Below are 13,134 nucleotides of genomic sequence, written 5' to 3' on the forward strand. Positions count from 1 at the left end.
TTTGTTGTACTTAAGATTTCATTTTTATTCTCTTAAAAAAAAATCAAATCAACACCTACTTTCATGCTTGAAAAAAAAAAAAAAAAAACCCTTCTCATTCCTTGTGTTTCTCTCACCCTAAAATGACTCACCTTTTCACCTATTTATAATGGTCAAAACGTTGATGAACAATGAAGAAATAAACTTAGTAACCAAGCTTACAAAGCTTTGAGGTTATTCCTCTCATCCTTGGAAGCGACTCCACTCTTTCTTGATCCCTCTCCCTCTGATCCATTACAATAAACATTTTCTAACTTTTCCCACATTATAGCTACCAAATCTTCATATATATCATTATTGATAATGTTATCAGCAATACAAAATCGATCCTCCTCCATATCCTCTAGCTTCACATCCTTCTCTTGCAACGCTTTAGCCAGGACTTATTGAATAAGAATAATGTCTTTCACCCTTTGTTGCCAAAAAGTAAATTTTCTTCTTTTTTTTAAATTTATTTCATGATAAATTTTAGCTTTTTATCTTTTGTAGACATTGATCATTATCAAATGCTGAATCTCCCAAAATCAAATCTTTGATCATCATCATCATATATTATTTTTCTAACTGTGTTTTAGCAAGGCCTTCATACATACATTATTTTATGGATAAATAATATTAATATTATTATTGCTTTTATGGATGATTGAAGTTCCTGAATTGTATGTAACAGTGCAAACTCTTCAAAACATATCCAACAAGTTGAACATCAGCAACTGGGCCACCATCAATCGAACTTCTTGCGGTAGTGCACAGTGGAACCAGACCATCGACAGCAAAACTGAAAGCATTGTTACATGCAACTGTACATTTGAGAATGGCTCCGTCTGTCATGTCACTAGCATGTATGTATGTTTTCTGTATAGGAAATATTCAAGAATCGTAATTCTTCCCCTTGCAAAAGCCATGATATTTATATATTATTTTCATAATAAATTTTATGTTTTGTGAAAGAGTAGAATACAGCTCTTGGAATATCCGATAACTTTTTCTATTTTTTTTAATGAGGTCATAGTGATGGCGCCTATTTTTAAATATCAATTTATGCTACTCTTTTAATAATAAAAACACAAGCACAAATGTGTTCATGGTAGCATGTTTCCAAGGAAACAATTGATATATTGATGTTCGTCAAAAAAAAAAAAAAAAAAAATTAATGGAGAGCAGAGTCTTGTATGGTTTCATTTTCTTTTCGTTTTATTTACTAACTAGTTCTTATATTTTGTTTTTGACAGAAGCGTGAAAGGTTTTAATTTGAATGGAGTTCTCCCAGAGGAACTAGGAGACCTTCCTCATCTGCTTGAAATGTAAGTGATGAGTGCATTTTCTACGATTCTTAATCAAGTTTATTAATATCATTATTGAACAGAGATCAATTGCAATATATTTGGGTTTCTTTTCTTCACATTTCCTGGCACACCATGTGCTTCACAGAGGATTTTAATTTATTTATCAGAACAAATGAAAGTTTTTATGATGATTCAAATGGGAAAAGGTCTTTGTCTGAGTGGCTAAGAGAAACAGTGACTTGTAAACAAGAGGAATTATAGAATGACTAAGATGAAGCATTTTTCATTGGACAGTGATCTGACTCGCAACTACATTAATGGAACAATCCCTCCAAGACTTGCTCAGCTCCCTAACCTTCAGATTTTGTAAGTCTTTTTGTGCATGCTGTATATGTGAACGGGTTTTCATATCCCGATATGGAAATTCATGAACATGTTAACGTGTTTCCCAATTCTCTTCCATGTCTTAGGTCTCTCATCGTTAACCGTCTCACCGGCCCGATTCCCCCGGAAATAGGCAACATTACCACACTGGAGGAGCTGTAAGTCACAAAGCGAACTTCTTAAATGAAACGCTAAGCTAGGACGTTAAATCTTGAATTGGATCTTGCAGGGTCCTGGAAGATAATCTGCTAGGAGGGCCTCTTCCTCCAGACCTTGGAAATTTGACAAGCTTAAGAAGACTGTAAGACAGATGCCTTCATCTTCTATCTGAGTTTATTTATGTATCTACTTCATGATATTCAATCTAAGTCTTTTTAGGTATGGTACCAGTATTTGATGCTCACTTAGAAAAAATTATTTGTAACTTTGTATTATTTACCCCTGCAGTCTTCTTTCCGCAAACAATTTTACAGGAACAATACCAGACACATTTGGCAATTTAAAGAATTTAAATGAGTTGTAAGTGATGATGCGGGTCACAATTTTTTATTTATTTATAGTAATTACTATGCTGAGCTTAAATATTCATGTGTTTCATATGCTCCTGCAGTAGGATAGATGGAAGTGAACTGTCAGGGAAGATACCGACTTTATTGGGAACTGGACCAACATTACGACATTGTGAGTATTTACTTTGTTCCATTTATCTGCTAATGTGTCCTCGAGCACAAGCTGAATGGAATTCCATTTTCCTTTCCCTCTTGCATTCCTAACAGTGGTATATTTCTCTTGCAGGGATTTGCAAGGAACATCCATGGAGGGTCCTATTCCCTCTACCATTTCACTGTTAAAAAAATTAACAACTTTGTGAGCTTAAGTTCCCTATCTTGTAGATTCACATTCAGTTCAAAGAATTTTGCCTCGTTGCTTTTCGGTAAGTCTATATTTGAGAAAACTGATTTTTTCTGTTGTCTTGATTTTTCAGGAGAATATCGGATTTGAAAGGATCCAGTTCAACTTTCCCTGATCTGAAAGATATGACAAAAATGGAAAAACTGTGAGTTGAATGAGACTGATCAAATATATTGTTACAGCAATATTACATCAGTAATTGATTACATATTATTTTTTACTCAAGATTCTGAGAAATTGCTCATTGACTGGTTCAATCCAAGAATACCTTGGAAATATGGCAGACCTAGATACTCTGTAAGTTTCTCTAACTGCTACCTTCAAGATAACGCTTAATTTCATGGGCGTCATATTATGTTACTCTGATTCAAAATGACAAGATGTGTAAAGTGATTGACATCACTTTACTCTATCGTTTGGTTTCATTTAAAGTAAGATAAAGCAAAGTGAATCAGTAAAGGTATAGCAATAAGTTGATTCCTTATTTATCTTGGTTGAACAAGGATCTTTCCTAACCATGAAGCTCCAGCCTTTTCCTCTTTTAAAACCGACAGTTTTGCATTTCATTTTTCCTTATTTTAGATTCTCATATGAGATGTTTTCAAACCAATCTTGATTTGTCATATGAGATGCTATTGGTGATGTTCTACATTATAACAATGTAATAAGATATGTGGAAGACATCTTAACATATGTTCTCTGTGAGCATGAGCTAGACCTGCATATAGTCTGCATGATTCAAAATCATGATGGTGGGGGCTCATGTTTTTCATAAAAGCCATGCTGCAGAGGATGTAATAGGACCTTGAATATTACTAATCTGACAACATGGACTGGCCCGACATTCCGTGAATTAGATTGCAGTGTGTTTATATTGCCCAGAGTTAATTTTATCTAGTGCTTTTTTCACGTGCTTTCATTAATTTTTACATATTTCATTGCAGAGATCTGAGCTTTAACAAGTTGACAGGCCAGATTCCTGGCCCATTAGAGAGTTTGAAAAAAAATATAAAGTTCATGTAAGTCCATAAACGCATGCTTTCTGAAAGCACAGGATCATCGTTTCTAATATATTTCTCATATTGACAGCTTGCTGGTTCATTACCTGTTTATTAACGTGTAGGTTTCTGAATAACAACTCACTAACTGGAGAAGTGCCTGCTTGGATACTGGGAAGCAGGAAAGACTTGTGAGTCTATTGTGAAGTTATACATAATTCTTTGTTGGGAAAACTAGGGACAACTAACCGGATCAATTCAGCGGAATACAATTCACAATTCACAAGTCCCAATCATTTTTCCCTCTTTGTGCAGTAAAAACAGAATCAAACAATGAACAAATATAATGCAACAATCACACAAATCAACGCCAAGATTTTTACGTGGAAAACCCGATGCGGGAAAAACCACGGGACCGGAGTCCACCTAAAAACTTCCACTATCACAAATAATGGGTTCACAATAGTTCTTCCTCAGATTCAACTAAGGGCTACAACATATATATCATCAAGAACAACTTATTCTCGGATTACAACAAGATTAAAGAGAGTAATGTTAGAGAAAAGCTCACAACACTGACAGCCCCGTTTTCTGTCAAAACTACCAGCTTCCACACCACCAATCTTCAATCTAACCGTTCAGAATGAAGAGTAACGTGTCTAGAAGCTGCTGTCCAAATCTCAGCCCGATCCAACGGTGAACGAACTGGAAATCGAAGACAAAAGACAGACTGCTCTGCTGCCTCCTCTTCTTTCTTTCTCTCGGTTTTTCTCTGCTCTCTCGTTCAAATTTGCTACTGCCATCTACAGTAACCGACCCATTTAATTTGAACCAAAGAGGCAGCCAGCTGCCTCCTTAATTAATGTGGTGGTCCCCCCATCACATGGTGCGGGACCACACAACAAATCTCCCCCTCACGCACCATGGGAGGAATTCGTCATACTGGCGATCAACATGTAAGCTTCAATTTAGGAGGCTCTGACAAGCCTGCCTCCCTTCTGCAAAACTCAAACTTCTCTCTCGGTAGAGGTTTGGTCATCATGTCTGACACGTTGTTATCGGTATGGATCTTCTCAACAACAAATGACTTCATCTCCATAGCATCTCGAATCCATTGATATCTAACCTCAATGTGCTTTGATCGAGAGTGAAAAGTAGGATGCTTACTGAGATGGATTGCACTTTGACTATCACAGTGCAACACAAAGTTCTCTTGAACTAGGCCAAGTTCATGTAGGAACTTCTTCATCCATAACAACTCTTTGCCCCCTTCAGTAGGAGCAATATATTCAGCCTCTGTAGTGGATAATGCAACACATTTATGCAGCCTTGATTGCCATGAGACAGCTCCCCCTGCAAACTTCATCAAGTATCCTGATGTGGACTTTCTAGAATCAACATCACCAGCCATATCTGCATCTGTGTATCCATCCAACACAGGTTTATCATTACCAAAACATAAGCTGAAACTAGAAGTACCTTTGAGATACCTGAGTATCCATTTCACTGCTGACCAGTGTTCTTTACCAGGATTGGAGAGGAACCGACTAACCACACCAACTGCATGAGCTATATCCGGCCTTGTGCAAACCATGACATACATCAAGCTACCAACTGCGGATGCATAAGGAACCTTTTTCATCTCATCTCTTTCTTCATCACTTGAAGGACACTGCTTAGAACTTAGTTTAAAGTGGCTTGCAAGTGGAGAACAAACCGATTTGGAGTTGCTCATGTTGAATCTCTCAAGTACCTTTTGAACATATCTCTCCTGAGATAACCAAAGTTTCTCCTTCTTCCTGTCACGTGTGATCTTCATGCCAAGAATCTGTTTTGCTGGTCTTAAGTCTTTTATTGCAAAAGACTTGCTTAACTGTTCCTTCAACATCTGAATCTTCTTAGCATCATGGCCAACAATCAACATATCATCCACATACAACAAGAGAATAATAAAGTTTCCATCTGGAAACCTTTTAATAAATACACAATGATCAGAAGTGGTCCTGTCATAACCATGATCCACCATGAAAGAATCAAACTTCTTATACCATTGTCTTGGAGCTTGCTTTAACCCATATAGACTCTTTTTCAACTTGCAAACTAACTGCTCTTTACCTTTTGCTTCAAACCCTTCAGGTTGTTCCATGTAGATCTCTTCATCTAAATCACCATGGAGAAAGGCAGTTTTTACATCAAGTTGCTCAACTTCAAGATTCAAACTAGCAGCTAGACCAAGCACAACTCGGATTGAAGACATCTTGACCACTGGTGAAAAGATTTCTTCAAAATCAATACCCTTCTTCTAACCGAAGCATTTCACAACCAATCTTGCCTTGTACCTTGGTTGTGAGCAATGTTCATCAATTTTCAACCTGAACACCCATTTGTTCTTGAGTGCTCTCTTACCTTTAGGAAGCTTCACTAACTCAAAAGTATGGTTTTCATGCAAGGATTTCATCTCTTCTTGCATTGCTTGCAACCACTCACTTTTCTTCTCATGTGACATGGCTTCATCAAAGCATTCTGGCTCTCCCCCATCAGTAACTAGCACATACTCATGAGGAGAATATTTGGTGGAAGGTTGGCGAGGTCTGGTTGACCTCCTCAATTGTGGCTCATCTGGAGCTTCCTGCATAACCTGTTCAGGAATAACATCAATATCATCATTAGTTGATTCATGATCACCAACTAATGGCTCAATAAGAAAACCACCATTATCATCATTTTGCAAATCTCCCCCATGATTAGCAAGCATCAAAGGTAACTGTGGAGTAGGTCTTGGATTTGAATTAGATGGAATAAAAGTAGTAAACTCTGTTTTCTCCTTCAGTTCAAAGTCTTCAATGGTTTGATCTTCAAAGAAGATAACATCTCTGCTTCTCACAATTTTCTTCTCCTTTGGATCCCACAACCTATAGCCAAACTCATCATCTTCAGAGCCCAAGAAAATACACTGCTTTGTCTTGCTGTCAAGCTTGGACCTTTCATCCCTTGGAACATGTACAAATGCTCTGCATCCAAACACTCTCAAGTGTGCATAGGAAACATCCTTTCCTTTCCAAACTCTGTCTGGAACATCAAACTCAAGAGGAACTGATGGAGAAAGGTTGATCATGGCAACTGCAGTTTTCATTGCCTCACCCCAAAAGGACTTAGGCAGCTTTGCATGAGAGAGCATACATCTAATTCTTTCAACAATGGTTCTGTTCATTCTCTTAGCCACTCCATTCTGCTGTGGAGTCTTAGGAACTGTCTTCTCCAACTTGATACCCTGTTCCCTGCAGTACTTCTCAAAAGGACCTCTGTATTCACCACCATTGTCTGCTCGAACACATTTAAGCTTTCTGCCAGTTTCTCTTTCAACTCTGACATGGAAATCCTTGAAAACATCAAGCACCTGATCTTTGGATTTCAAACAAGTGGCCCAAATCTTCCTGGAGTGATCATCAATAAAACTAACAAAGTACAATGCACCTCCAAGAGACTTATCAATCATAGAGCAAACATCAGTATGAACTAAATCAAGAACATGTGACCTTCTATGTGAAGGTGATCTTTGAAATGCAACTCTATGTTGTTTACCAACTAAACAATGAGTACATGTGTTCAGGTTCATACCTTTTAAAGGAAGGTAGTTCTTCTTGGCAAGGATGCCAAGGCCTTTCTCACTCAAATGTCCAAGCCGCTTATGCCATAGATCAGTAGAGCAATCTTCAATTGCATTCACCTCCCCTTTGATCACCTTGGCTTGTGACATGTAGAGACCCATCTTCTTCCCTTTAGCAACAATCAAGGAATTTCTGGAGAGCTTCCATTTACCATCTCCAAAGTAACTGTGATAGCCTTCTTCATCAAGAGTACCTGTAGAGATTAAATGTAGGCGCATATCAGGCACATGCCTAACATCTTTGAGTAGCAACTTGCACCCAGTATTGGTTTCCAACCAAATGTCTCCAATGCCCACAACACTAGCCATCCCTTGATTTCCCATCCTAACTTGACCAAAGTCACCAGCTGTGTAGGATGTGTAAAAATCACGTCGGGGTGTAACATGGTAAGAAGCTGCTGAATCTGCAACCCAAGTGGTATCTTGACATGCAAGATTAACACAACCATCATCACACACAATGACAACATCACCATCAGATACAACTGCAGCTGTACCATTCTCTTCATTCTTGTCTTCATCTCTACCCTTTTTATCTCTTTTATACTTTCTGCAATCTTTTTGCATATGCCCAGGCTTGTCACAATAGTAGCACTTAAAACCCTTCCTTGACTGAGATCTTCCTCTTGGCTTCCATTTGCCTTTTCTATTGCTGGATTCTCCATCTTGCTTGCCGTGAGAGAACCTGCTTTGACTTCTCCCTCGACTTTCTGTAACAAGTGCATGAGACTCGGAAGTGCTTGTCCCTTTCCTCCTCTTCTCTTCATTGAGGATGCAATCCTTCACTGTTTTCAAAGTGATCTTTCCATTCGGAGTAGAATTGCTAAGTGACACCACCAAAGTCTCCCAACTATCCGGCAATGAACTCAATAGGATTAATGCTTGCATTTCATCGGCTAACTCAAGGTTCATCAATGACAGCTGATTCAAGAACCCTTGGAAAACATTTATATGCATTGAAGCATCTTCACCATCTCTATACTTCAAATTTACAAGGTCTCTAATTACAAAAACCTTGTTTTGTGCATTCTCCTTGGCAAATGTTTCTTCCAACATCTTCCAAACTGTATAGCAGTCATGTTCTTGAGAAATGTGATTAATGGACTTAGAAGATACTCATTTTCTAACATTATCGGTAGCCTTTCTATTAAGTCCATTCCATTTTGCATCATCCATATCATCAGGCTTTATTCCTTTACATTCAATCGGTAAAGCCAAATCATTGCAATATAAGTGATCCTCCATCATTGTTTTCCATAGAAAATAATTTGAGGAAGTGAGCTTTATCATGCCCGAATCTTCCTTTTCCATTTTAACTGCACAAGAATTCAATCTACACAACCAAATGCTCTGATACCACTTTGTTGGGAAAACTAGGGACAACTAACCGGATCAATTCAGCGGAATACAATTCACAATTCACAAGTCCCAATCCTTTTTCCCTCTTTGTGCAGTAAAAATAGAATCAAACAATGAACAAATATAATGCAACAATCACACAAATCAACGCCAAGATTTTTACGTGGAAAACCCGATGCGGGAAAAACCACGGGACCGGAGTCCACCTAAAAACTTCCACTATCACAAATAATGGGTTCACAATAGTTCTTCCTCAGATTCAACTAAGGGCTACAACATATATATCATCAAGAACAACTTATTCTCGGATTACAACAAGATTAAAGAGAGTAATGTTAGAGAAAAGCTCACAACACTGACAGCCCCGTTTTCTGTCAAAACGACCAGCTTCCACACCACTAATCTTCAATCCAACCGTTCAGAATGAAGCGTAACGTGTCTAGAAGCTGCTGTCCAAATCTCAGCCCGATCCAACGGTGAACGAACTGGAAATCGAAGAAAGAAGACAGACTGCTCTGCTGCCTCCTCTTCTTTCTTTCTCTCGGGTTTTCTCTGCTCTCTCGTTCAAATTTGCTACTGCCATCTACAGTAACCGACCCATTTAATTTGAACCAAAGAGGCAGCCAGCTGCCTCCTTAATTAATGTGGTGGTCCCCCCATCACATGGTGCGGGACCACACAACATTCTTTATACATGAAATACACCAATCTTTGTTCTCCTCAATCAACAACTATATTACCCCTGCCATGAAATTTTATTTCAGGGATTTATCTTACAACAATTTTACTGGATCAGCTGAGCAAAGTTGTCAACAGCTACCAGTGTAGGCATTATTTTTTCCCGTTACTTGTTTCTTCTCCTTTGTCTCAAGTTGATTGCTAACTTCTATTTGAAATTATATAGGAACTTAGTTGCTAGTCATGTGTCAACTGGGAGCAACAAGTAAGTTCCTCCTTCACTAAGATGCCTTTTAAGATATCTAGAAATTTGACTTATCGACAACCCTCATTCTTCTCTACAGGATTTCTTGGTGCTTGAACAAGGACCTTGTTTGCACAAGAAAACCTCAATGTAAGTGTGTAAAAACAGTACTCTGGTGTTTGATGAAGGTGTAATTACATAAATACAGTGCTTGTTGTCCTAGGGAAGGCAGCTTATGATATTAATACTTCGTTCTACAGACCATTCCTTGTTCATAAACTGTGGAGGGAGCAGTGAGACTGTCGGTGATAATGAATATGAAGACGACACAACTCCAGGGGGGGCAGCTGATTTTGCATCTATATCAGAAAGATGGGGTTATAGCAGTACAGGGACTTATATTGGCACTAATGACGGCGCTTACAAAGCAACAAATTCTTATGGTCTGAATGTGACCGGTGAAGGTTTTTACCAAACTGCTCGACTTGCCCCTCAATCACTCAAGTACTATGGCCTGTGCATGCTGGCGGGCAGTTACAAAGTGCAGCTCCACTTTGCTGAAATTATGTATTCCAATAATCAGACTTTTAGCAGCCTTGGGAGGCGGATATTTGATATATCAATTCAAGTGAGTAAAATGATTTTCAAATTAGCGCATTTACTTAGGATTTTTATTTTTATCTATGATTGTATTTCTAAATAACCTCATGAGACCTACCATGCGTTATGGATCCTTTTCAAGTTTCCCTAGAAAAGGGTGGTAACACTCTTTAAAACCTGCAAAAGTCATGCTCGAAACTTCTTCATGCAGGGGAAGGTAGTTCAGGCAAATTTCAATATTATGGAGGAGGCTGGAGGTGTTGGTATTGGCATCCCTAAGGTATTTGATGGTATAATTGTTAATGGTAGCACACTGGAGATACACTTATACTGGTCAGGCAAAGGTACTACTGCTGTTCCTGAAAGGGGTGTCTATGGACCTCTCATATCTGCCATTACAGTGACTCCAAGTAAGTCTTGACGAAATCAAGAGGATTTTTTGTTTCCATCAACGGTCTTTATATTTAATTTATTTCTCTCATTGTAGACTTTAAGGTGGATAATGGTGGCGGATTATCAGTTGGAGCTATTATTGGCATTGTAGCTGCTCCATGTGTGCTTGCGGCATTGGTTTTGCTGGTCCTCCGGAAGAAAGGTTACTTGGGAGGGAAGGACCTTGAAGATAAAGGTAAGATTAATGGCACAAGAAGTATGTGTCTTATTTGATTGTGTGCATGCTGTAAACTTGTGATTATCCTTGTGATCGATGCTGATTTTGAGATCCTGCTCATCACAGAACTCCGTGCTCTAGATCTCCAAACTGGTTATTTAAGCCTAAGGCAAATTAAACATGCGACCAATAATTTTGACCCTGCAAATAAGATAGGAGAAGGAGGATTTGGTCCAGTTTACAAGGTATTTATGAATTTCCAGTTTACTATTTAGTTAGGTTATGTGCTGACAAAGTGTTCTACTGTATGGCGCCTTCTTGTATAAAATCTATCACACATGCAAAAGCCTGTGATAAAAGGGAAGGAATATCTTTTAAAACATTCTGAAATCTCAGTCTATTTTATTTCAGGGTATGTTGTCAGATGGTTCTGTAATTGCTGTAAAGCAGTTATCGGCCAAATCGAAACAAGGAAATCGTGAATTTGTGAATGAGATAGGCATGATATCTGCCTTGCAGCATCCCCATCTCGTGAAGCTGTATGGTTGTTGTATTGAAGGAAATCAGTTGTTGTTAGTATATGAATACTTGGAAAACAATAGCCTTGCTCGGGCTCTTTTTGGTAAATGCTTGACCAACTCCTTAATGTATCAGCTTATATATAGTCTATACTCTATAGAATGAGAATGAGATTAAATTGCTTTCCTGTTCCTCTGTCTCATCTCTATCAGGCCGTGATGAACACCAGATTAAACTGGACTGGCAAACAAGAAAGAAAATATTGTTAGGTATTGCAAAGGGATTAGCTTATCTTCATGAAGAGTCAAGGCTGAAGATTGTACACAGAGACATAAAGGCAACTAATGTGCTGCTTGATAAGGATCTAAATGCCAAGATATCTGACTTTGGTTTAGCTAAACTTGACGAAGAAGAAAACACTCATATTAGCACGCGGATTGCTGGGACAATGTGAGTTCTTTCTCCCCCTTGTTCTTTCAATTTAATTTCCTTGCTTGTGGTAAAGGGATAAATAAATTTTTATTTTTTTTGGTAATGATACTTTGAACAATATGGATATCAAATGGAAATATTGTGAAACGCAGACATATTATTTGATGGCATCTCATAACAGCAGCACAAATGATTATCGCCTTGGACATGAGAACATATAAATTTATTCCACTAGCTCATGGCCAATACTTACTCTTCTGGTTCTTTCTAATTTCTCTTCAGAGGTTATATGGCTCCAGAATATGCTATGAGGGGTTACTTGACAGATAAAGCAGATGTTTACAGCTTTGGGGTTGTTGTTTTAGAAATTGTCAGTGGGAAGAGCAACACGAATTACAGGCCGAAGGAGGAGTTTGTTTATCTTCTTGATTGGGTAACTTATATCATTTCCTTTCAGAATTCTGTCTACACAATTTACATTTACACTGACCACCAATGAGCATGATTGTAGACTGATGGAAAATGCATGTTACTGATAATTGTAGGCCTATGTCCTGCAAGAGCAAGGAAACCTTCTAGAGCTTGTGGATCCAAGCCTTGGTTCAAACTACTCAAAAACAGAGGCATTGAGGATGCTTAACTTGGCTCTCTTGTGCACCAACCCATCTCCCACTTTGAGGCCATCAATGTCTTCTGCAGTGAAGATGCTTGAGGGACAAATTCCAGTCCAAGCTCCGATAGTCAAGCGCAGTACCATGAACCCGGATGCAAGGTTCAAAGCCTTTGAGCTTCTCTCACATGATAGCCAAACACACGTCTCAAATGGATCTGAAAGCAGTCAGATACAGAAGAGCATATCAATGGATGGACCGTGGATCGATTCTGAATTTTCTATCGAAAGTAAGGATGAGATCATAGATTCCTCATCGACCAAGCTTCTTAAGGATCTTTACGACGTCAACTTAGATTGATCAACGGAAATTGATGAAATAGTCCCTCCTTTTCTTTTGGTCTGGTAGTATTCTGAGTTTGCAAATAGGATTGCTGAGTAATCAAGAAATACATTTAAATGATTTGTTCTGGTATATGTTGATTCTTTTGTTAAGAAATAAAAAACATTGGAGAGCTTGGTCTTTCGAATTGGCATTGTCAGCAGTGTATGTCACCATTTTTCCAAATCTGCAGATTGCTTTTTGTATAGAAGCACTTTTTCATGATCCTAAAGAGCATTTGAACAAAAACTTGTCTTCCATTACATATTGAGAAGGTGGGGTATTTCTAGAAGAAAGCACGGCAATCGATGGGAAATATAGCAATTAGGTTTGGCCGTGAATTCTTCTGGTCAAGCTATGCCTTTCTTATGCTTTTACGTTTGCTAGCATCAGGATTTGTATTTGGGGGTATAG

The 13,134-nt window shown here is 38.4% G+C and overlaps 1 pseudogene; it reads left to right on the forward strand.

Annotated features, from left to right (window-relative positions):
* The first annotated feature begins 446 nt into the window (after positions 1 to 446).
* Positions 447 to 12,868, forward strand: LOC18095436 (probable LRR receptor-like serine/threonine-protein kinase At1g53430; annotated as a pseudogene).
* Positions 12,869 to 13,134: the final 266 nt, after the last annotated feature.

The sequence above is a fragment of the Populus trichocarpa genome, chromosome 1 (genome assembly GCF_000002775.5).
Source record: "Populus trichocarpa isolate Nisqually-1 chromosome 1, P.trichocarpa_v4.1, whole genome shotgun sequence".
Classification (NCBI taxonomy): Eukaryota; Viridiplantae; Streptophyta; class Magnoliopsida; order Malpighiales; family Salicaceae; genus Populus; species Populus trichocarpa.